Raw genomic sequence first — 26,299 nt, 5'->3', positions numbered from 1 at the left:
TCACATGCAGCATGTAGTTCCATGGGAGAAAAAGATTTTCAGAGAGAGTACTGCAGCACTATCAAAGCAATCCCTGTCCTTCCCTGTCCTGACTGCTCACTCCTGTCTCTGTAGAACCCTCTCCCTTGTTATGGTATGGCTATTTGGATAGTGCATCAGGCTGTGAAACTGATAGGGCTAAAAAATAGCCTAGCAACAACAACATAAAAGCAGTTTCTTAGCTTGTTTGGTTTCCCAACAAGGACAACAGATGGAGTAGCACAGGGACGCAGGCAAGCAACTGGAGACAGGACACTGCGTCAGCTGCCAGATCTCCTGAAAAAATCCATGACACATAACCACCTGACACTGCTCACCATGAAAAAAAAAAATCCCCAAAAAACTAGCACTTGAATATGTCTGTGAGCAAATAATTATATATCTTCTTACATAAATAATATTAGCTCTTAGAAAAACACCTGTTCAGCTTTTTGCATTTCTCAAAGATACCACATCATTTGACATCAGCTTTATTTACCATAGATTCTAATGGAAATTAATATAATGGAATGATTTCATAGCGAAGATTTCTAGATTTCTGTTTTTCACTTTTTAGAATCAGAGAAAGCTGCTTAGCACCCATGTGAGAGTGCTGGGCTAAGGACTTCACTACAAATATTCTGTGAAAAGTGTGCAATGTCCTACAGCAAAACATTTTAATCTGCAGGAAGACTAAAGAAAGAAAAGACATTTTGAGTCTTCCAAAAGAGAAGCTGAAACACTATAGACATTATAAAATGTAAGAAATCAAGCTATATTATGTCCTCATCTTTTTAATAGCATATTTACTTGAACATATAACAAATCTAAAATAACCTGGACAAGATATGTCTTAGTGGGTAGTAATAGATATAAGAGGACAGTTGGACTAGATGATTTTGTAGGTCCTTTCCAACCTTGTGATGCTATGATTCTAAGACTTGTGCAGCTGTGTTGCCTATTTGACATTCATTGAGCAGAAAGCTCCAATATTCCTCCTGCTTTTTCTGCAACTCTGAAGTTCTCACAATTTCCATTAGCTTTCTGATCAACTCTTATCAAATATTTCACATTAACCAAGGACAGAGTTTTGGACATTTTTAAGTTACCCTTTCTCTTTTGGATAGAAGAGTTGGGGAACACTATACATAATTTTTTCTTGGAAGATTAGTGTAGCAGGCAAGTGTTAACCATCTAGCAAAGAAACTTTGCTAGGAAGCTGAAGGTAATGAGATCTTGTAATCCCCAGAATGGACCTAGTAGAGCTTTTCCATCTCTCTTCCTGGACAGATCCTGCAGGTAGTTCCCATCTCTGTCTTGACTGAAAGAAAGTGCCACTCCTGGCTAATGCCATGGTGGTTAATGCTACTGACTTAAAACATTCCCAGTAGTTAATACTACCACTAATTCACCGCTAACACAGGCACTGCCCAGCCCAGCTGGCAATGTGACCACCCGTGTTTGCGCTGTACAGCTGCAGCTCTGCCTGCAGTTGTGGGCTCAGTAGCAGCCACACAGTCAGGGCACTACCAGAACTGTGCTGGCCAAGAGCAGGGCATGGGGAGGGCAATGCTGATTCAACTGATGGCAAATAGTCATATGCATTTTGATATGTTGGCTAAACACAGTGCTCTGAACAGTGAAGAATACACAGCCATGCTTTCTGTTTTGACAAGGAACTTTGAGAATAGATTTCAAGATTGCAAAAAAAAATTATCAATTTGTTTGTGACACTGTTTATTTCCAGTTGATATAAATACACTACTTGCAAATTCTTAAATGGAATGCATAAAGTTAGTCTGACATTTAACTCAAAAATCTGATCATGACACTTCACCAGACTTTCATAATCCCACTCTTACCAGAAAGAAATATCCTTTGCTTCACAGTCACACCTCATTTACATACATACTGTCAAAAGCTGATGATGTTTGTGAACAACTGCTTTCAAGGATGAAACACAGGAAGAGTAAAGCTCCCTCAAAAATCTGATGAACCCATGAGGCCTCACTACAAGTCACAGCTGCTGCCATTAAACCAACTAATGGTTGCACAAAAACAGAGTCAAATATCTCACTAGTCTTGGTTTTTTCCTCTTTCTTAACGTTTTAAGAAAAATAATAAAAATAAAAATGCTTTGTTACTTATACGTTAACAATATTGTATGTTTTATGAGGGCTGGTCCAAAAGTTATGCTACTTACTTTATGATGTGAGCCCTCAAAGTCAGCTGTAGTTGTTGGTGACATGGCAACAAAGGTTGAACATTCCTTTACTTTCCTTTGTTGTTGTGTGACAGAAGGCAGCAGAGGGGTAGTCTGACATGGAAATACAGATGAAACAAAAGGCATGTTGTTGATTTCCTCTAACAGCACCCCTTGACATTCATGGATGCTAGCTGAGTGTGTATGGAGACCAAGTCCTGGATGTGAGCACAGTGAGGTGGTGTGATGTTGTGCTTCAGCAGTAGTAACAGTGAGTCACCACAGCTAGTGCAGATTTTCATGAGCATGGCATGCAGGCTGTTCTTCATCGCTGGTGAAAGATGCATAGTTAATGGTGGTGACTGTCTTGAAGAAAAAAAAGTTTTGTAGCTGAGGACTTGCTCTATCAAATAATCTTATTGTGCTCTTTGAATTGGTTATATTTTCCATGGAAATAATTAGGAGGCATTACTTCCAGAGCAATTTATGCAGCTCAAGACACTTCCTCTTCATTCAGTGCAGATCAGGAAAGCCAGAAGGTTGGACAACCATGAGTTAACAGACACATTCATAATCTGGTTTATTTTACAATAAATTACTTTTATGAACTAACTCAAAAGTAGTTAAGATTGAAATTTGCATCAGCTCTTTCTCTTGTTTAATAGGGTCAACATAAAAAAATGCTAATTTATTTCATCATAAGGTTTTTAAGATGTAGCTTATCCTAGCAATTCTACCTTCAGAGAGTCATCTATTTCTTCTTACACCTATCATTTGGACACTCCAGGAGGAACCCTACTTTAGAATTACATCAGCACCAACATCGTGTTCCCCCTGGGGGAAGGAGAAAGACCAGCATGTATAAAAGACGAGAATGCCAAGAGGAAAAGCAGTAGTAGTGCAGGGGCAGAAGATCTGAGAAATACAAGAGAAAGGGAAGCAAAAACAGAAGGAAGATGAAGAAAAAAATAATCTTTCTTAACAGAGACTCTTTTCAGACTTTCTAAAGGGATATGGCTCTAAAGTGAAGATGGAAGAGTAACAGGAAGCGAGACAAAAACAAATCATTTAAAGAACAGGAAGGGTATCACAGATTTTTGGCTTAAAACTCATTCATTTAATGGGCAAGCTTGTGTCTCCTTGCCATCACATTGGTATGAAGTTCCAAACATCAGCCTGAATTATCCTATTCCTTACCAGTTTTTCCCCTTTAATCCTAATGTTTTAAAATATACACAGCTCATGGCTTGACAACGCTATCCATCCTAAGAAGTCTTTCTCTACTCTGCACACATACTATGTATGTATTCCTGCATACAACATTTACTCCTGATTAAAAAAATAGAACTTATCAGTGCTGATAAATCAGTCCTAAACTGCAAAGGAGAAAGAAACTGATAGATAGTATTTAATTGAAGGAAAAAGAAGAATACAGAAGGAAGACAAGGAATAGAACAAATTAAGAGAGAAAGCTGCAGGTGAAACTCTGGTTGGGGAAAAGGCAGAGTGGCCATATGTTCTATGTACAGTGACACAGGTGTCCCAGGAGATGAGCCCAGATGCTGTGTACTATGCAACTGTGACTTTGTCATTGAGGGAGGTGAGAATAAGAAAGAAGAAAGAGGAACAGAAAGATTCTTTGTATTAAATACCATATTAATCTATTTATCCTTGGCTGAGACAAGAGCAGAGCTAAGCATTATCCTAACTTCTGAACAACAGCAAGCTCAGTGAATACACTTTAAGTTTCATCATATTTCAAGACATGTTTTGCAGTACATCTCAATCTGCACAGGTGCCATTTTCCTACCTGCCTTCTCCTTTATGTGGTCTTTACCATCCTTGGTATGCATCAACACTGAGCTGCTGCACTGCATTTTTGATTTCTTCCATCAGCTTTCATTTTGATTCAAATAGATCTGCAGCTACTGCCAGCAGTTCCATAAACCAGGTCTGGAATATTAACAAGGTTTTCTAATTTTGAAGAGGAGATAAGTAAGGTTTTCTTTATCACCGAGCACAGTGTTCTTGTACTTTCAAGAAGATTCCCTCCCAGTACAGACTCCATATTTCTAAGTAGACTTCTAGAAATATGTGCATATTGCCATCCAATTAAGTTTTAAATTTAGTTCTTAAAACAAGTGTTAAAAGCATTACTATCCCCCCCAGAAATCCCAGAACACTTGACTACTTCCTCTCTCCAGAAAGGAGCTTATTAGAGGAAGCAGCCAAGTAAAAGACTGTATTTTTCTTTTTATTAATTTGAAGAGTACTCAAGTAATGGTGTATTGGCCTGCAAAAATAACTTCATTACCTTCTCTTTTTAATCTGGAAGAGGAGAAGACAGTGTATTCATGCTACCAGATAAAGTTTCCTACCGGAATGATCTTCCTGAAACTTTTAATCAGCCCTCACAATGTTTGGAATCATAGCCACGACTGTGCCAAGAGTTGTGTATTCCACTACAGTTCCCTAAGAGCCATAGATCTCTAGGGGTCAAGGTCCTAATTTAAGGAACCTACATTAAGAACTCAGTAGCTGAGGATATTAAATAGAATCTGTTTTCTTAAGTCAGCTGTGAAGAGAGTGATGGCCAGGGCATATGCCAGAGCATATCTGTGTCCAAGTTCAGAGCCTGCAGTTTGAAGGGAATTTCACAAACTGGAGATGGCCCTTCAAAGACAGGGACATCACATAGGAGCCATCAGTGAGCAGTGAGAAGCAGCTGAGGGATCTGAGCTAGTTCAGTTGGGCAAGGAAGAGATAAGCAGTAATCTATTAGCAGCCTATTGTTCTTGAATGGGAGCCACAAAGATGACAGACTCAACCTTTTCTCATTAAGGACAGAAAAATATAACAAGGGGGGGGGCAGGCAATGGACACAAATTTTGTTTAGAGGGGTTTGGACTAGACCCATGGAAAACCACTTTCAGGGGGAAGACACCACAACATGAGAGCAGGTTCATACTGCTTCTCCCCAGGGAGACAACAAAGTCTCCATCCTTCAGGGTTTTCAAGTCTCACCCAGAAAAAGCCATGGCTGACCTGATCCAGCATAAGCAGCAGTTCCACTTCACATGGGAAGTGAAACCAGACGATCTCCAAAGGTCCCTCTCAGTGAACTGAAAGTGAAGCAGAAAGTAAGAAGCGCTTTGAGATTACTTCAGTAATGGCAGAGTAAATTAGAAGACATTATCAAATAGTCAGCTGACACTTGAGGTAAGGTAACTATATCCAAATTGTGCAACTCAGAATCTTTAATGTCTGCTTCAGTAAGTCTTAGTGATATAAGGCACATGGATTTTAAATTGCATTAACCTTTCTACTATAGAGATGTAAATTGCTGCAGACTACTAGTGGATAACTTACATTATAGATGTCCAGGCCAAGTTTCATTTATACATGAACAGTGCTATTTCTCATCTTTATCAAGCTAGCATTTTTTCTTAAAGCTAAATTCAATTTTAAATAAACACACTGAAGAAACAAACAAAAATTATATCCACCTAAAAACAAAGCTTCCAAAAAGTCTCCAGAAGTGAATGGAGAAGAAAAAAAAAAAAAAAAAAAAAAAAAAAAATCAGCCAAGGGTAAGAAAAGGAAAATACTGATTAATGAGATTTGTTTGTTCTGGGGTGTGATCAAACAGACCAGCACCACAGTCAATGATAAAAGGAGGCAAAGTGCTGCGCAGACTGTTACATTCATCTGCTTAAAATTCTCATGGTCTGAGCACTAGAATAATTTGCTCCACACCATCTGGCAGATATAAGAAAAATGAATATGTAGTGGAGGGAAGGTATGAGGAAGCTTTCTGCATTTTTTTTATAGCGTGTAAAAAAACTGGAGTTTGCAACTTAAGTGACATATCACTGTTCAGTATCTTAAATGCACATGCTTTAAGCAACCTAACAAATGCTGATTTTTAAACTATACAGAAAAAAAACCCATAATGTGAGTACAATCCCACTCTGTATTTGGAAGTGGAATATAACTGCTATGAAATGCAATGCAGAAAGCAAGTGCAAGTATTACTTGCTGGACAGTGTGATTTGTACACTGCCCAATGCAGAGAGGATAACTGTCTCGTGGCTCTCAGCTAAACCTCTCAGCTCCACTTGCAAGTTCTGCTAGCAACTGTGAAAACCTCCAATGTTGCTCAAGAAAAGAGATTGTACAAGAAGTACATACTCCTAGAAGATTAAAGCTGCTGTGGGATACAGATATGTAGATTGAATTTGTATGTCTGAACGAAATATGCAAGCTTTTTTTTTTCCTAAGTGTGTTTCCCCACAGGAAACACAGTATTCTTATATCTTTCATTTTCATTGTTTGGTGTGTGGCTTATGTAGCTTTTCCTCAATTTTGGTTCTCATTTTTGGTCTGTTATCAGCCAAAATGAGGACTGATTGAAAAAAGTAATCATAAACTGACCTGGATGCAGTCAGGCACAACATAGGTGCCCTCAATCAGACACAAAGCTCAGGTGGGTCTGAATGGAAGAAAGTTGTCTCTTTTTTTGCCATAATTTGTCCCTTAGCTATTAAAATAATTTTTTACATTGGAGAAATCACGTTATCATGTTATTACCTTATTTTTTTATTACAGTGATCACATTACTATCTCTACAAACTTGTTTCCTGTAGAATAACATTCTCACGTATCAGAGCAACCGCTCCCTAAAGTTGTGCTTTACCTTTTGTCAGAAAAGAGTACTTAGAAAGCATAGGAGATAATATTGCACATGGTAAGCACACGTTACCTACAGGTCCTCAGGTGTTCCTGTGAGAGAAACAAAACTGAGAACAGAAGTTGAGTAACTGCTTTCTCTAAAGTAAAATAGCTGTAGCAGGGAGACCTTGTCATGCCTTTCGATATACTGGCTAAACACAGCCCTGGGAACAGGGAAAATATGCAGCTGTGCTTTCCATTTGGATAAAGGAATTTGACAATAAGTTTCAAGATTGATGTTTTTTCCAGCAATTTTTCAGTTTATTTGCAACTCCATTTTCAGTTGACAAATAAATTACCTGAGGATTTTGAAATGGAACGCACAGAGCTGTAACCAGACACTCAACACAAGAAATCTAATTGTGTCTCTTCACCAAACATTAACAAGCCCTCTCTTGACAGCGAGAAATACCCCTCCCTTCACAATCACACCTCATTCACATCACTGCTTTTTGGCAGTACATACATTTGTAAAAAAAATGTTTTAAAAGATAGAGTATAAGAAAAGAATAACTCAAAAAAGAAAAAAATATCTCTGACAAACCCCTTGAGACCTCACTAAAAGCTGCAGCCTCTGCCATCAAACAAGCTGATGCATCAGTTTCACAGAAACAGGTTCAAATATCCCCCTAGTCTTATGGCTTTGTTGCCTTCTGTAATGCAATTGAAATGCAACGGAAAGCAAAAGACAGCAGAGCAGCAAGACCCCAGGCTGCAGCAAGCAAGGATCCTCTCAGTCACAACAGCAGTGGGCACAGAAACAAGAAAAAAGAGAAGAAAAAAAAAGGGGGGGGGGGAACCCACAAACTGCTTACCTGCAGCAGGATTCAGGTATGCAGAGATCTCCAATAAAACACCCTCACCACCACTGCCAACCCCTAAAGGAGGTTTAGAAGGGGTGCATCCTGGCTCCACCCCTTCCAGTCACTCAGGTTCATTGCATGCACCTGAGCTCCCCTGGGTTGGCCCTGCCTTCCCACCAGGTGCTCCATCACTAGTTCAGGCTGTGACTTTAGCATTTCTGCCACACCTTCTTTTTGGTATTAATGAAAATATTAATATAAAAATAAGTGTTGGTAAATATATACATTGCATTCTATATTTTATGAGGGCTGCTCCAAAAGTAATGCCACTTATTTTATGATGATGGCCCACAATGTCATAGGCGGGTGTTGGTGCTATGGCAGCAGAGGTTGAACCTTCTCAGCAATGGTCCCTTACGTGTTGTTGCCGTGTGACAGATGGCAGCAGAGGGGCAGTCTGACAAAATGGTGTCTGACACAGAAGTGTGGATGAAGCAAAGGCGTGTCACTGAATTCCACCATGCAGAAAATAGCTCCCACAAACATTCATCGGCTCCAAACATTGCTGGAGACTAAACAGTGGATGTGAGTGCAGTGAAGCAGTGGCGGTGTGTTTCAGCAGTGGTGACAGCAACAGTGGGTCACACCCACTGGTGCAGGTTGTTACAAGAGCAGCATGCAGGCACTTGTTCATCACTGTTGAAAACACCTGGCTAATAATGGTGGCTGTGATGGAAAAAAAAAAAAAAAGAGTATTTTGTAGCTGAGAATTTGCTCTGTCAAATAATGTTATTGTGCTCTTTCTATCAGTTGTTTCCATGGAAATAATTAAGAGGCACTGCTTTCAGAGCAGCGTCGGTAGACATGGCCCTCAACAGTTCCTCTTCACTCAGTGCAGCCCAGCCAAGGCGAAAGGTCAGACCCTCCTGAGGTAACCCTTGTGCAGGGCTCCCTATTGTGTCAGCGCATCTCAGTCACCAGCCTTTCCTTTTCTGCAGGCTGCTGCAAAGGCTGGTTAATTACAGAAATACTGCTAGGGCAGCGCTCTTACGGTGTTGCAAAGCAGTCATAGAGGCTGAGAAAGCATTTTTTCTTTTAGGCTTCTGTTAAATGACTTATAATAATTTCAAAATGCGACCTTTACAGCTGGAATTCATTGTGCTTGCATTCTACCCAAAGCTAATTTAATTAGGAAGTTCCAAAACCAAAATAAAGCAGAACCATAGCAATTGTTCACCAAGTTTTGTGTTGGCTAGGTGGTAAAGGAGTATTTTTCTACTACTATAACATTTGAAGAATTATTTCTGCAACAGAAATTTTTATTTTACTTCATGCATTTACTTCGTTTACTACATGCAGCCAGGTGCTGCATGTCACAGCTGAAGGATAGCTTCATTGCATGCAACCCCTTTTCTGACTTCTCTGCCACTTGCAGTTGAACAGCTTTCTCTCAGGAGGCTCCCATAGCAATGATCACATATTGGCTTCTTTGTCTCAGCTCTGTGTCCTAACTCTCACTAGAGCTATGACAACAGCAAGTGGTGAGCAGAGAGCATTCTTACAGTCACTACAGAGAACACTAGGGCTGAAGAGCAGTTCAGCTTACTACATTTACTTTTGAAATATGCTTCCTTAACTAGGGACTGGTGTACAACTGCTGCTTGAGAAACACTCTCTGTGGGATCGTCTACAGTAGGGATTTCAGTCAGTCCTATCAAAGCAAGGGTCAACCAGCAGATAGCCCATTCAGAATTCTGAGACAGCTGCTGCTTCCATCTTACCTTCATGGTAAAGAACGGAGTTTGGAAAAAACAAAGGAACAAGTAAGTAGGAATGGATCAGAAAAAGGAATTAAAAAAAAAAAAAAAAAAAAAAAAAAGGGAAAGAAAATCCTCATCATTATTAAATAATTACCATCTTTAACTAGTTACAAAGTTAGAGCATTGCTGGGATAGCCATCATTCTTACTGTACTTTATAAAATCATCACTTGCTGTCATGGATTTTTTTCCTTTTGCTTCTCTTCTCAATTTCCTGTGCCTATAACATTCATTCTTTCTGTATGCCTACCTATTTCATCACTTTTTTTTTATGACATCAAGTGTAATCTATTATACATACAACTAATATATATTATTTCTAATTGGTAATTTTCTTTTAACACTAAACCAGGATGACATTCAGCCAAATATTTTCTTGACTGTGAAACTGATTACTTTGGTCCATGTCTGAAATATATGCATGCATTTAGAAGGCCAGGAGTAAATTTTGAAAGAAACTTCATTTACATCAACAAAAATACTGCACATATTTTATCCGAGATTAAATGAAAGACAGATATAGAAGCCTGTTTTGTGCAATGTATCCACATTTCATTACATCAGAATGATGTCAGGGAAATAAATTTGTGGGTGAAAAAATTTAATTACCTGTTAAATACAGTTTGTATTATTCTAAGTGTAAAATATGAAACCGAGTATTAAGAATCATTAGTATTATATGATAATTAAAGTCTATATGTAACTGAGAATTTCTTATCTGCAAGTTTACTGTAGAGAGCTCATTGGATTTCTAAAACAAATCATTGGGGCCTGGACAAATGATATTTACACTCTTTTAATTACCCACTGAGATTAGTGTTTGCGGTCTGTGTAAGTAGGTCAGAAACACAGTGATGGAAATTAATTGTGCTATGGAACAGCAATGATTCATATGTTTCCTAGTCATAATTCTAGTAGCGTTTTCAAGATAAGCCTCCTTAAATAATTTATTTTTACGAAGATCTATTAACAACATTAAAAGGATACTTAAAATCTGAACAAAACCACTCACAGTGGAAGCCATATCCCCCTACATCTATCCAGTTTTACTTTGCTGTACAATTATTACCACTTTTGGAGATATGCAGAGTCAGCACTCTGTTGCATGTGCCGTCTGCCAAGAATGTACACCGTTAGCTGATTTTCTTCAGGTACAACAAATGGGAAATATGTCAATGTTCCGAGCACACTTTCGGTAGAAGTATGCAGGATTTGACCCACTTGTGGGCACAGCCATGTCATTCCTTCTTACTGTGCTCCAGAGTTCATTACTTTGCCGTGTTCTTGGTCTCAGACACTTACAGCAATGCTGTACAACGCAATGCTCTGCAAATGTCAGATGTGCTGTAGCTCCTGACTCCCCCTCCTACTCGTTAGGCTCAAAGTCATGCAATTTTAAGGAATTACCAACTGGCATGGGTTTATTCTTTCATTACGCCCATTTGTTTTAGTTATTACATTAGTTCCATTTCCACAGTCATAGTTACGCTAGTGTATCAGCATTTCCCACTTCGGTTGTTTTTAGTGCATTAAAAATTAGGCATAAATATTGTTTCATGATCAAATTTGGCATAACTTGCTTTACAGGTCAAGCAAACACATTTTTCTTCCACAGATTAAAAACAAAATCTGCTTGATCAAATTCAAGCCATTCCATTAGTTGAAAAACATTTAGGTTTATTAATTTGGAGACATTGTGCCAAGTTCTGCTCTTATTTATACCACTGTTAATCCAGAGTAACCCAACTTTGTTCAGTAGGTTAGTTTGAATTTATACTTGTTTCTATAAAAACAGTAAAAAATCGGTCCCTCTAAGCTAAAAGAAAAAAAAAAAAAAAAAAAAAAGTAGAAGAAAAAGGAAAGAAAATAAACATTAATTAGAAAACAAGCAACAACAACAGCAAAGCAAATCTTGCCTGCCTGCTTATTTAGGGATCCAAATGAGTTGGTATATAATGCTTTGCTGCTTCAATACTTGCCCCAGGAAGGGAGGCAATGGCAAATGCAACTCCCACTGACACTTCTTTGTTTCTAGTTCAGCTACACATCTGATTTATTTGTATGTGAATTACTGAGTAACACAAGGAAACTGGTGTCTCGAGGAGTAAGGCTGCCTCTCCTGAATAAACATTAACCTTTTTCACACATAGAAACAGTGATTTACACACAAGGAGAGTTTCTGCACTATGTTCATCCACAAACCATTTGGATCACATGGAAACTTCAAAGTTTAAGTGTTCTAAAACCTGACAACATTTATCTGGCACTCAAGGCATTTTACAAGGCCAAGACCTGCCATCCTCATGTCTTCTCAGCCACATCTGTTGCTCAAAAACCCAGTGCTGTAAGAGCTGCTTTAAATGATGTTTTGGAATGCTTTGATCCAGGTGGTGTGTCTTAAAGACGGGATTTCTGAACAAGGTCAATCGAACACATCATGTTGGAATAGCTCTTTGGTAGGTTTTTAAGGTTGCAAATACTGATGAGCTTGGGAACCAAGGTCTCCAGCCACTGCACTATACTCAGAGGATTTCAGGATTTCACAGCGGTGTAAATCTTTAGCTAAAATTCTTCTGTGCATGTCTTGAGGTAGGCTGTGGTGTTCTCCATTCAGGAAGGTTGGTTAACTGCTCTTCCCATCTCCCGCTCAGAACCCTGCTGGCTTTACTGGGTGATAGCAACCACTTCTGCTGCTGAGCTGCACTTTTGGCACCTTTTTGAATTTCTGCATAGTCATATATCTCTCTGACAAGGATATTCCTGCCACCTTCTGTTTGATGGCTGTGCCACTGATGGATTCCTTCTCCAAAACCCAGCAAGGAAACCCTTCCAGCTCAAATGAAGATCAATCGCACCGTGCCTGAAGTTTTGATAAATACTTTTCATCATCCAATAATGACTAATTGCTTCAGGAGAGCACAGTAATTCTGATGACACTCATTTATCAGGCAAGGGAGAAGAGAAACTCGGACCTTTATAGCAAAGTCAGCCATTCCATTTTAGCAGCCATATTTTACTTTATACAGTGTAGGTCAGCAAAGAGAGCCTCTCGTACCCTGTTTAAATTGATAGATAAGCCTTTCTGAAGACGAGGAGTGAGTAGCATGAGTGTTGTACAAAAGGATGCATTTTTTTTACACAGCCTCTATCCTTATCTAGTTCATCTACTGTCGATAATGATTATCCACAGAAAAAGCCACAGTGCACTGTCAGTTAAAGGAACTTTTCCATGTCTGCAAACAGTGCTTTTCAGTCTTGTTGCTGTCTCCTGAAACCTACCTAGTTAATGTACCCATGAGTACTTTGTGATACTGTATTACATATTCATACCCGTGGGAGAGGGATCTCATTTGGGGGAATACAGAGCTGGGAGCTATGCTTCTCTCAGAACTTACCCAGAGAATGGCCCTCTCTGCCATGCTGGGGACCTTCCCGAAGGCCACAGCTCTCCCTTCCTCCTGCAGGACATGTTGGCCATACCTACTGCTCTGGTGGGCCTGCAGGTAGAAGTCCTGCAGAAGGAAAAGAGAGGCACAGAGGCAAGTTTTTGAGACAACAAGAACTCAAGAACATCACTGAGGCCCAAATATGGTGTCACTGGTGGAAGTACTGAAGGAACCTCACAACCCTCTTCCTCAGGGACATGGCAGATGTCCTTCTGTCCTTTCTCCAAGTGTTTGTGAACCAGTAGGTATCAGGTGCACCCTATGGACAAGTGGAAAATATGTGGTACAGCTCTTCTTTCCCTCAGATGTGTGCTCTGTCTCTGTCAGTATTAATGAAATACTGAGCCTGTGAACTTCTGAACTGACTGGCTGCTTCTGTTTTCCAGGGTATTTTGTCATGATATCATACCAGGACTTTCTGCGCTGGCTTTTATAGGCCACACTTCAAACAACAGCAAATTAAATCTCAGCATTTTCCTCACATTCGGGGCTTGTGTTTGCAGCCCAGCAGCTGAAGACCTTCCTGCACTCATCCTGCCTCTCTCCTGGAGATCAGCAGCAATGGCAGAACAGACCTTGTGTCTGCTCCTGGCGGCTGCAGCAAATGGGCTGATATATTCATTTCAGCCACCAGCGCTTTAGTACATGTTGTAGATCACTGCTTTGTGCTGAGTGCAAGCCATGGGAGCAGATAACCTATTCTATCTTTCTTGTGATGCAGAATGATAACTTATCTCAGATGTTGTAGCAGTCAGTGGGGTGATGATCTTGTAGTTTACCTGTGCAGGACTAGAGGATCAGAAGCCTTGCATGTAAGTGGGAATGAGCGATTGTTTCTTTGGTTAGTTCCCCATGGAATTCCACTCTGTCTGCTTATATACCTCTAGAAGGCTTCCAGACAATTGACTTAGCTAGTACCTGCAAGATTTCATGCTTTACATAGGTTTGATGGAAATGCTTTCAGTTTTAGAGCTGTGGCCATTCTGGTTGAAAGCCTCTGGGACAAACCTGCTTTGCAGTGAAGGAAGAAGAGGTTTCACTTGACCTCTTCCTTAGTAGCCAGTACTCCATCTTCATCTAAGCAGTCTCCATGGGGTTTTGAGCTGCCACCTGCACTTAGAAAATCTGGGCCAGATTTCAGGTGCTGTGGATTGTTGTCACCCTGGAGGTCAAATGTCTATAAGAGAGAAGCATCTATAGCAGGAATGCTCTAAAGGTATACACGTACATCACATACAGTGCTGCCTTTGTTACATCTTGATAATATATTTGCCACTTCTACTTTAGGCAGTAGCTGATATGAACTTAACTTGTCCCAAGACAGTTTTTGAAGCTGGCTCTATATACATAGATATATAACTCACTTGTTACCATTAACACAAAAGAGCATACTGATGAGTGCATTCAAATTCCAAGTCCTGGGTTTTACTTTCTACGGCTGCTGGTTATCATTCTCAAATCACCCCAGCATTACTAATAGCACTCCTCAGAAACCAGCCTACAAAATTCTGATCCTTGTTAACTCCCCACTGATGTTATAGGAGATACAGAGGAGAGCAACAGAAAAAAGATTGCATGCATGAATATTCCTATTTCCTACTTTAATGATAAATAAATAGATAAATAGATCATTCTGATGGGCCTACTAAGCCATTAACTCTAATGGTTTCTTGGTGGAATGGCATCTAGCTTCAGATGCTGGCTCGGAGAGATACTGCCTTCCTTGCAACTCCAGTCCTCTGCAGAGAGAGATGCTGAACACCTAGTTCTTAGTTTGGTCATCACAGTGGTTCATAAGAAGCAAGAAAGCAAGGCTGAGGAAGCCAGTTAAAGAATTGGGCAAGACCATGGCGTGAGGACTATTTCCTTCTTAAGTTCCCGTTGCTTGCTTAGTCCAGTTTTACTGTGGAAAGCAACAACAGTTACGTACCTATGGTTAAAGCAAGCGTAAGTGGTTAATTCAGAATACAGACCCTAGGCCATCCAGATATTTGAATATAAACAAATATCATTTGTTTATGGCAAATGAAATGACAACAAAAACTAACATCCCTGATGGACATTTAGTACCCTTCCCTTCTTGTTTCATAAGCCTCCTGAGCGTACATAAACACACTCATATCTGTGCATAGTTATTGTAAACTTGTACGTGTCATAGAATCATAGAATCACAAGGTTGGAAACGACCTGTAAGATCATCTAGTCCAACCGTCTTCTCATTACCATTGCTACCACAAACTAAACCAGATCTCGCAGCTCCTCATCCAGACACCTCTTGAACACTGCCAGGGACGGCGACTCCACCACCTCCCTGGGCAGCCAGTCCAGTGCCTGACCACCTTCTGAGAGAGAAAGTTCTTCCTCATGTCTAACCTAAATCTCCTCTGAAACAACTTGTGGCCATGTGTTAGAGAACAGAAGGTGTATTTGGTTACATTTCTTTGCGGTGGATATGTTAGCAATTTGCACTGGTTTCATTCACTGCAGTATCAAGAACCAGTGGCTGCTGCTTCTCTTCCCAAACAAGAAACATAGCTCTAATCTAAGGGGAGTCAGGCAGATTAGATAAATGATTAACACTTGGCAGCTGGTTTCCTTGTTTTGTGGTGACTTTTTCTAACATTATTCCTCCTATTTAGAGCTCAAATATGAAAGAGGAGTAAAACTTTGAATAGCATCATCTTGAAGCAGTCATAAGTCTAAGGTGCAATGGGTACATGTATTTATGGCTGATGCTAACTATTCAAGAAAGGGCACATTCAGTGGGAGCTGACTCTTGTGAAGCAGAAGATGGCAGTGTCCCTAGCTTCATGGTAGTTTGCTCCTGTTTTGCAACAGCTCTTTCCAGATGGAGAATCAGCTATAGCCGTGATAAGTCAGCAATAAAATAACCAGCAGAGGAGGGGTATTTCTTAGTCTGCCAGAGCTCAAAAAGCTGGTTGGTGCCAAGATGTTATATCAGGAACATCATGGTTCAGTACAAAACACTGGAGAGCTGTTTACCTTTATATTGCCCTCTTCCAAAGGGAAAGGATATAGCACAGGCTGAGATGCCATACTCTATATTTACAATCTGTAAGTTGGTTTGCTCTACCTATATACTGATGCAAAACATCTTATGCATTCCTATATTTGCATTGCTCTTTTCAGCCCTTTCTTGTTAAAGATGTTAGTCTTTTCCACGACCTTCTGATTCTGGGTTTTAGTGTCCAAATTCCTTTCCTTCTCTGAGGGCATATCCTCTTTAATTTGTTATTGCGTTCTGGTTTAAAAACCATAAAAACAGCTCCAAAAGAAAAAGCTTTTTTTGTCTACATTTACTTTCCATATTTATATGCACATCATTTTGCCACAGCATAGATGGGCTTATACTTCAAAATGATGTGTTTTATGGATACTTACTTCTTGTGTCTGAAAGAATCCACAATTCCTTATTTTTAATTTCTATGCTCACAAAATCAGGCTGTTTGGTAAATAGCCTTTTTGTTGAGCAACATTTTCTGCAGGTGACAGCTCTGCATGCACGGGTACCAAATTCCTCAGCTTCTTATTTAAAGCATTATTTTAACCATGTCAATATTATCTTCAGCAGAACCATTGGCTATTCTCCCCTTGGAGGAGAGTACCTGTTATTGTGTTCTTCTGATAAATATTTAAACACAGGACTATCAACTTACAACTCAGTATTTCTTAGTGCAAGTGCTTTCTGGCAATGCACCTGAGATTACCCATTTTTAATTCTCTTCACAAACAAATTCTGGACAATAGCACTAATAATCCCAAACCACTACCTATTTATCTTCAGTGCAAAGGAAGAAACCCATGGCAGCCTTACACCTTAGGCTAATCTTACAGTTCCTGGAACTGTCTCTCCAGGTTTTCCCTCAGCTATTTTGATTGATTGATTGATTGATCTGAAGCATCCAATGATATTTCTTTCCTGTTAAGGTCATCCCTACATAGCACAGTTCTGAACTACAGTCTAGATTTTTCCATAGGTAACCTATAGAGCAGGCACAGTATTTTGAGATTCAAGGATTTAGGAACAACCAGTTTATTCCATTCCAACACGATTATTACAGGCATGGTATGTATGTTGTGCAGAACAACCATTACTGACAGCCAGCATTTCTTTACTTAGAATCACGGAATTGCAAAATGACTTGGGCTGGAGGGGACCTTAAAGACCACGCAGTTCCAAACCCTGCCATCATCAGAGACATCTTCTGCTAGACCAGCTGCCAGGGTCCAACCGACCTGGCTTCGAACACTCCCAGGGATGTGGCACCCACAGCTTCTCTGGAAAACTTTCTTTTTGCAAGACTCATTATATTGTGGCTCCTGCAATCACCTTCTCTTAAATGCTGAAAACCTTTTGACCACTATTGTATAGGAAAGGCTGTCCTAAGCCAGGCTACAAGTCAAACTATTCTGCCTTCTGTGGGCAGTCGCATATGAGTGGAATTGCAAGAACAGGACAAATGGAGCAGCAAACATTGCTAAGAATACTCTTAAAGCCTTCCCCAGCATCTTGAGCCAGCCATGGAGTTTGTGTTTTCCACATTTCATTTTACCATGTATTACTGGAGCCATACTCACTACATAATCTGATATAATCTCACATAGCTCCTTCCAGTTTATATTTTGCAGGCTTTTTCTTTGTAGTGCCTGTTTTTGCCCAGATATCGCATGTGACTGTCTGATACTATCTATTGTGGCAGTCACATTTCTCTTCAAAACTCACAGTCAGTCTGAGCACACATTTTTCTAGCTTTGGTTCTCAGATGTGTTGAGGCAAAAGCCTTGGAAGCAAATTTGCAAGGTGTGTTTCTATGGCAAGATCCAATCTCTTTTTCTTATAGGCACAGTTTAAGACAAATGAATCTGGATCTTGATGTGCAGGGGAAGTGCTGCAGTCTGGATCACATCTTTTTGAGGGCTGTGCATCCTCACTGATTGCTTTCTGCCTTTCACATCATGTACTAATAAACAAGAACAGGAAAAATATTAAGGAAGATGTATTACATCTCAGACTACTCTGTAATCTGCCATCTTCAAACATCTCTAATGCTGGTCCCTGCAAGCAGCATTAGCTAACACATCAGTATTCCTATGCAAAAATAGGAACAGCAGCTCAGTATTGTGGTGCAGATGTCAGCAGATGTTTCTTTAAAAAACAGAGTGGATCAGGAAGAAAAAACATTGTGTAACCTTTGTGTGGCTTCAGATTCCCATTCTGCAAAATGTGAATTGCAAAACTGAGCTCTGCTTGAAAGAAAAATTATAAGCTTAAGTAATTCATGCAGTGTAATTCATCAATATCAGTATGAAGAAGGGAAATCGGGTACCAGTGCTACAAGCTCTGGATTGTTATTAAAATTAGATTTCTATTCTCATATTAATTGTTGTGCTTATTCGCAGAGCTCCTTTGGTAGGAGAGCACCCCTGTCCCACTGGTCAGGCTGTAAACACACAACAAAAGCTGCTCCAAGTGTTTCCAGAGCTGCTGCTCAGGGTTGGTTGGAGCAGAGTGGTTCTCCTGGGTCTTCTCTGCCACTAATGCTACAGGCCAGGATGACAGGTTTTCCATGGAATTCTTTCCTTCTTTCCCCCTTCTCTACCCTAACTACAGCTCTCAATATATTTTACTGTTACTATAGTTATTCAAAAGACCCATCGTTAAGCTTCCTGTGACCCAGTTCTTATGGTAGGTGAACGGCAAGACCACCACTGAGCAATCAATCTGAAGAGTGCAAACATTTGTGTCGAATAGGACTCTACACTGATAAGGGGAAACGGTTTTAAGTTGAAGTAGGGAAGATTTAGGTTGGATATCAGGGGGAAGTTCTTTACTATGAGAGTGGTGAGGTGCTGGAATAGGCAGCCCAGAGAGGTTGTGGATGCCCTGTCCCTTCTGGTGTTCAAAACCAGGTTGGATGGGGCCCTGGGCAGCCTGATCTAGTATGAAATATGGAGGTTGGTGGCCCTGCATGTGATGGGGGGTTGGAGATTCATGATCCTTGAGGTCCCTTCCAACCCTGGCTATTCCGTGATACACTGGCACAGTTTGAAGCTGCTAAGACAGAAGCAAACTCCCTCTATTCTTTATTCAGATATGGAAAAGTTCAGAGAGAGAGAGTGATACACAGGAGAGAGCTATGATAAATTATCTTTAAGTTTGCACTTTCACTCTGCATGCTGCATAGCCCTCAGGAGCATAAGTTAATGTTCCAGTAAGATGAAAAAGAGATAGAGTTTTGGGAGCTGGTGCCACCTATATACACACTGAATATCAATGTCATTTATTTCACCTGACATGCTTACACAAATATGTTAAACTTCAAGAAAATTAGCTTTTCATCTTACTCTAGAAAGTTGAATTTGAGCTTTGGAAAGAAACCACAGAGCAATTCTTTATTTGTTAGAAAGCTTTAGCTGCCTTCTGAAATAAGGTGCTGCTGAGAATAGATGCATTGATCAAAGCTGCTCTGATCAGAGAGACCAAGGGCTTTGTTATTGGTGTGGGTTTTCTGTTTATGTTTGTTCTTTTGTTTGTGTCAGCTTGTTTCCCTGACTCCTTTACCCTCCCTTCTCTCCCACACAGGCTTGTCTTTTTTTCCTGATGAGAGCTCACGGATATCAGCAGTGAATGACCTGCAGCTGTGGGGGTAGTACTGTTAAAGGTAGTGCTGAGGATTTGCCATGCGGTGCCTTAGTCTTGGGACCATGGTTTTAAGCAGAAGGATCTGGCCCACACTTCTTTTGGGTCTGGACTATTGTCTCTGCTCTGATTTAACACTGTCCATAAGAGCGAGCAAAAGCTGGCTGCCTTCATTCCTCACAAGCCTCCATTATGTGGCTTACAAAAACTGGATGCCTTGCAGCTTCATTCTCAGTCCCCAGCCACCCAGTCCCCATCCAGTTGGTATTTCCAATTCAAGCATTTTTGTTCTCAGAAGCAGGTGAGATGCAAGATTAAACAATCATTTTACAACCATCTTTCAAATACCTGCCAGAGATTTCTCCAATTAAGTTAATTCTCCTCTCTCTCCTTCTCACACAAACATTTTGTATGGAAGTAAATTCTGTAATTAGTCACCTAAATCCTCTAATCCCACCTGTCTGGCTCTGAATCCTGGCAGCTGGTTCAGTGGGCACAGGATGGGGTGAGCCCAGATCCTCAGGGCTCTGGGGCTGCTGATTTCCACAGCAAGGGGGATGCTGTAGAGATGCAGCTTATCCTGGGACTGCCACGTGGCCCCACAGCCTCTAAGGAGGGAGAAACTCTGCAATTGGGAAGCAGGTGCTTCGGTCCCCAGGTCTACATTCTGTCCAAAGATCCCCTTTTCCAATAACAGAAACAAAAGCATAGAACTGTTTGAGTTGGAAGGGATCCTTAAAAGTCATCTAGTCCAGCTGCCCTGCAGTGATCAGGGACACCTACAGCTTGATCAGGTTCTCAGAGACCCATCCAGAATGACCTTGAGTGTCTCCAGAGATAGAGCATCCACCACAGCTCTGGGCAACCTGTACCAGTGCCATCAGTGATGAAAGCTGCTAGCTAGATTTGACACAGCCCACATCACAATATCAGGATGTGTAACTGTCCAGAAAATCAAAGCAGACCTTTCCTATATATGACGGAGCGGTGCTGATCAGGTAGCTGTCTTCAGACGTGAAGCAGTTAACACAAAGTGTTCATAATTAGACTTCATATTAGCTCTCAATTAAGGTGAGCAGGGGAATGTTCACACCTCTCTCAATGCTATTATTTCAGCCTTACTGGCTGGCAGGCTCAACAAGACAGCAATGTATCCTTGTCATGGGGACCAGCTGTCCCTGCTTAGGTGAAACAGTCCCTTTTTTGTCATTCTGTCCCATTAAAATAATTCATCAACTCCAATGCATTTTAGTAGGGGCTAATGGTGCGACCCTTTTTTCCCTTCAAATGTCCCTACTAATTACTTCTACATATTGCTGTCTTTGTTATATGGTAAAATATTTTGCAAGTTCTCTTTTTTTCTCAAAAGAAAAAAAAATGCAATAAACAACAACCTGTTTCCAATACAAACCTTTCTGGGAGGTGATAAGTCACTGCTGGATTATTTTGTCTTTTCAAACACATTGCAGTTAACTGCTTTTTGGGCAAATGTCTGTCAACACCCTCTGCTGGACAGAATCCAAATGCTCCAATTGTAAATCACAGACTGTGGTGTGGGCAGCTGGCCTCCATTTTGTGGAACTGCAGGTAAAGAAGCAAATAGGAAAAGTGGAAATCAGTAACTTTGAAAACTTATCTGTTGAATACCGGGAAAGGGGGAAAGGGAAGAGAAAAGTTGGAAGGGGCCTACAAAGATCAAGTCCAACCATCTGACCAATTCTGAGCCAAGCAAAAGTTAAAGCATGTTATTGAGGGCATTATCCAAATGCCTCTTGAAGGCTGACAGGTGTGGGGTATTGACTCTCTCTCTAGGAAACCTGTTCCAGCGTTTGGTCATGCTCATAACAAATTTGTCTTAAAGTCGAGCCTGAACTTCAGCTGGTGCAGCTTTGTGCCATTCCCACACATTCTAAATATGTATCTTAAGCTACAGACTCAAGCCATATACGAAAGTGATATAGGTAATTTGTGGAAGGTTACACAATGCTAGAAAATCAGACTGCATGAAAGATTCAACCATCTTCAGATCACTGAACTTGTTTTTAGAAGTCAGCAAGCTACATTTGAAAGGACAACTTCATTTCTGCATCCATCTAAGGGAGGTCCTCAGCAAAGAGAAATCTCTCCTGGTCGCTTTAAAGACCACCTGCGCTGCTTTTGAGGCTCACTTGTGCAGTGGTTACTACTGCAGAGCAGAAATGTTCGAGCTTGCCTTGACTTCAGAGCAAGACGTGAGCAGAATCCTATGTGTAGCCAAGGCTGATGCTGAGGATGGCAGCTGCTAGGGGCTCTGCCCACAGAGGTGGCTCAGTTCTGAACAGACGGTGAAGTTACTGAAGTTGAGAAGAATGAAAGGAAGGTCAACAAAATCAATATTAAAGATGTGTCATGGTAAGATATTTCCCTCATATCTCCACTCCTCTCTTGAAAAATGCTGTTCTCAAACACAAGGATCTGAAAGATATGACTGGTGGGGCATTTCCACAAGGTCAGGAATTCCAGGATGACACACACCAAAACAAAGAAGTGGAACTGACTTCCGTAGACCAGCCAGCATTAATCACTGTTGGATGAGCATCTCAGCTTTCTGTGGCATTCCCATTGGTAACTGATACAAGAGGAACAAACGTCAAGAGGTAAAAGACTCAATAGTACTGAATTTGCTTTGACTGAATACCCAGGTTTCCCTCAAACCATCCTTTCTCATAAGGTACCACCTTCCTGCCTCTAGCAGAGGGGATGTTGAACGAGAGCCGTGGCTGGGTTTCCAGCTGGTTTCCTCACATCCCATATGTTTCTCAGCAAGAGGGAAGAGTGGGCTCATTATTCAGACAATTGAAAGACGCCCTGATTCATCAGTCAGTTCCTCATGGAAGGCTTCATCTTCTCTGCTGTGAGGGGTTTCAGCTCCAGCATTCTTATACTAATTTCAAGGAGCTTCTTCTCTCATTCTTTCTTTATTTCCTTTAAATTCAAATGAATGAGTTCAATCAGCTTGATGACAGTAAGATAATAGATTCACACTTACGAGAGTATTCAGAAATTTACCTTTCATATGACCTTGTGCCATGCCATTAAGAGAGACTAACATGGAGAAAATTTGGTGTGAAACTATGCAAATAAGTCGTGTTCAGTGAACAAGAACCTGGTTTTCACCTAGATAAAAGTTCACCAAAGCTCACATCAAGCTAAGGCTCTATCTAGTATAATAGCTAAAATATCTAAAGTATCCCAAGCGATACAAAATCATTAGGATTACTCAAAAGAATCTGAAACTTGGGACGGACTTCCTCACGTGAATCACACGTGTACAAACTGTGGTAAAAAACATTGCCCGGCATCATTACTTGCAGTTCGTCTCCCAACCATTTCCTCTCAGAAATTACGTGTGAAATTAGCTGTGAATGTGCTTATCTAGTTATATGAGCATAGACACATGCAAATATGTATTACGTGGACATGTTCTTCCTTACCACAGTATATGCTAATAATGAGAATTAAGTATTTTTCTACTCTTTACAATCTCAGGATTCCAAAAGACTTTCCAACACCAACGTTGATCCCAGGAATGCTAACCTACTCCCATTAAAGAAAGAGAACATTCCCCATTGTTCCTACATATATTAAAACAAAACAAAACAAAAACAGGACAGGTAGTTTGCCTTTAGCTTGATGATATTTAACTCATATATAGCATTGGCTATTCTAATCTTTTTTTTTTTTTTTTTTTTTCTTTTTAAACAGGGAAAGTATTACTACCAGAGACTGAAGATTTTCTGTTTTTAGTGAAATGCCATAGAGCCTTTACCTTCCACCTGGACAGCCACCAAACTGAAAGGACCTTGGGTTTAATGTCTCATCTCAAGGATATTATAATGTGTTGGCCTCATTATTCACAGCAGAAAAGGCCTTTGTCATGGTCAGATGGCTTTAATGTGTTTCGTATGCTACATAAATTCAAACTTGATGGCTCATTTATTTGTTGGATTGCAGCGTTATTCAACCTAAATGAAGCCTTGGTATTTACTAATAATTTGGGCTTTGGCTCTTGTTTACTTAAGCAAGTAGTGCCCACTGTCTCCTCTGTTGTCTGTATTAAGTTGGGGCTCTCTATATTCAAGGAATATTATAGAGGGGGACAAAAAATGCAGAGAAAATAGCTTTTCATTTGTGGACAATTATTTATCCAAGCCTTGAAAGATCAGTATTCCAGTATTGCAATTTCTGACATCAATTTTCTCAGGGTCAGAAACAACTTCTCGGGCTTCAACTAAGCCCCAGAATACCCCCGTGAGGAAGTGAGTCATCATTATCGTCACTTTGAAGAAGGGCTAACTGGATGTGGTAGGCTGTTAGGTGGCTTATTCCACGAGAAATGAAATTAAAGAGACACTGGCTAAAATGCACCCAGAATCCAAACTGGCCTTTTAATGTCAGGACCATTTTCTGTTGTGATGTGACAACATTCTTTGATGAAACCACATGTAGCAGTTATCTAACTAAATAAACAAGCCAAAATACAAATTTTCAAAACACAGATTCTCTTCTATTGTCTGAAAAAGAAGAATATATTGCTGTAATAAGGAATGTGTACTACGCACTTACGTATGATGTACATCCTCTATTCTATCTTATATAAAGACTTCTAATGTGATGGCTTTAAAATCTGTTTGTTTTTTTTTTTAACTGAAATTCTGGATGAACCCCTCAAAAGCTGATTTTAAAATCCACACCCATAAGGATACTGTGGGAGCAACCTTAAAATTAGTTATCCATTAGATCAAAACAAGAATCTATCCTATATCTAAATAGAACTGAGTAAATATCCATAGCCACAGCAAAAGATACTCATCCGGCCTGCAGAAACATACAGTGGGATTTTTAACAAACTAAGTAACTGCAAGAACCCAAATTAGTGAATAGATTCAGAGTGGGACAGGGTCTTGTATGACTATCCCACCTATAAGTGAAAATAGATAGACATTCATATAAATACCAAACATTCATTTATGCCACGAATTACACCTTAAAATTGATGGGCCTCATTTTTTTTTCCTTTTCCCTGTTGATACAAAAAGGGAATAACTTGAGCACTTATAAAAATCACTGTTCTGGCACTGAGCACTGGTACCTTGGGCCAGTTCTCCCAGTCCAGTTTCTGGTACCAAGCAGCTGTTGCTTGCTGTTGCTCCAGCCAGTTAATAATTTTCCACTCTACCAAATAACTTTTTGAGTGATTTATTAAGCGATTAGGGGTCTGCTTGGACAAATCAAATGGACTTTATTATCACAGCAGTGGTAATTCAGCCCTGTAGCAGAAGGGAAGGTGCACATGGAAGTACAACACAAGGTCCTTATTCAATGCTTTCCTCTTTCCTCTTGGAATTGCAAACTGCATTAGCTGCGACTTAACAATCTGTTTTCTCTTCCTTTCCAGGACAGGCCTGTGTGAGCATCCAGCTTTGCAGGTGTACTGGGCCTGGCTGGGATAGAGTTGCTTCTCTCCATAGCAGCCCATATGGTGCTGTGTTTTGGGTCTGTGTCCAGAACTGTGCTGGTAACACAGCAGTTGGGCTGTTGCTGAGCAGTGCTCTCATACAGTGATAAGATTTTTGGCTTCCCTAACTTGGGCCAGCCCTTCCCTCACTCCCAAAATACACAGCACATTGACATTAGGAGTATCAGTTGCTTGGTCATTATAACTTCATGCTTTATGAGCAGAACATTTTTTTGATGGCCTAGCACCACGTAGGGATATGCAAGTTATAGCAAGCTACAAGAAGTGTTAGATATTTTCAGTATACTTAAAACTTATGTTGAAGCACATACCTTATGCACAGCCCAGCTCCATACACCATGAGCACAAAGCACGGCTGGGGCCTGGCTGAGGGGCAGCTCTGCAGCTGTTTGAGATCAGATGTTCCTTAACCAGCACGGCAGAACTTCCTGCAGAGTTGTTCAGACTCACCCCTGTTAACAAAGTTTGGTAATCCTCTAATAAAAAACATCTAATCTGTCTCCAGCTTCTGCAACACACTTCATAACCTTATAATCCTCAGTTTTAATAACATCTGCAGGCTCTGAGAATAAAGCCCTGCTAGCGACACAACAGATGACAGCTCATGGGAGGGAACCCTGGAAGCTGGAGGTGGAAAGTAAAACAAAGGAGAAAAAGGACAGCTTCAGAGAAAATTGATCTTTACCTTTGCTTTTCTTTCTTGCCCCTGTTAGAGAAGTTTCTAATGCAGCAGAAGGATTGCTTTTCCTTCAGCAAGACCATGGTGAAATATACACCGTGTTTTCATTCATTTATTACAAGCATTCTAACACTGAGAAGAAGAACAGTACCAATCCAAGGATTTCTCCATCTGCTCTGGAAAACAGCTGGTTACCCAATTTAATCAGGGCTGAAGGCCTCCACATTCGTAAAGCAGCCCAGCAGGAGCCTCCTTTTGTACAAATGGGACTGTCTTCCTGGGGGAGGTCTGCACCAGTGTTCCTCATTACAGCTAATGGAATGCTATCAAAGCTCCATGCCCCATGAGCTGAAAACCTTCCTGTAAGCAGGTGGCAATCTCAGTCTTGCTTATTAACGCATGCACTGGAGCTGGTAAATGT

The 26,299-nt window shown here is 40.5% G+C and overlaps 2 long non-coding RNA genes across 3 annotated transcripts; both read right to left on the bottom strand.

The window, feature by feature from the left end:
• Window positions 1–762: 762 nt before the first annotated feature.
• On the bottom strand, window positions 763–7,069 carry LOC149918266 (uncharacterized). Its single transcript, XR_016466489.1, has 4 exons — window positions 6,918–7,069; window positions 5,267–5,343; window positions 4,032–4,174; window positions 763–2,728 (listed from the first exon to the last, which is right to left on the bottom strand). It is a non-coding gene; the product is annotated as an uncharacterized LOC149918266 (long non-coding RNA).
• A 5,899-nt stretch (window positions 7,070–12,968) lies between these two features.
• On the bottom strand, window positions 12,969–25,647 carry LOC149918265 (uncharacterized). 2 transcript variants are annotated; one of them, XR_016466490.1, is made up of 3 exons: window positions 25,511–25,647; window positions 21,093–22,645; window positions 12,969–13,086 (listed from the first exon to the last, which is right to left on the bottom strand). It is a non-coding gene; the product is annotated as an uncharacterized LOC149918265 (long non-coding RNA). The 2 variants fall into 2 exon arrangements; XR_016466491.1 differs by having other exon boundaries at window positions 21,093–21,262.
• Window positions 25,648–26,299: the final 652 nt, after the last annotated feature.

The sequence above is a fragment of the Phasianus colchicus genome, chromosome 4, assembly GCF_987193195.1.
Source record: "Phasianus colchicus chromosome 4, bPhaCol1.hap1.1, whole genome shotgun sequence".
Classification (NCBI taxonomy): Eukaryota; Metazoa; Chordata; class Aves; order Galliformes; family Phasianidae; genus Phasianus; species Phasianus colchicus.
Note: the sequence above shows the minus strand (reverse complement) of the source record. Positions and strands in the feature narration are given on the sequence as shown.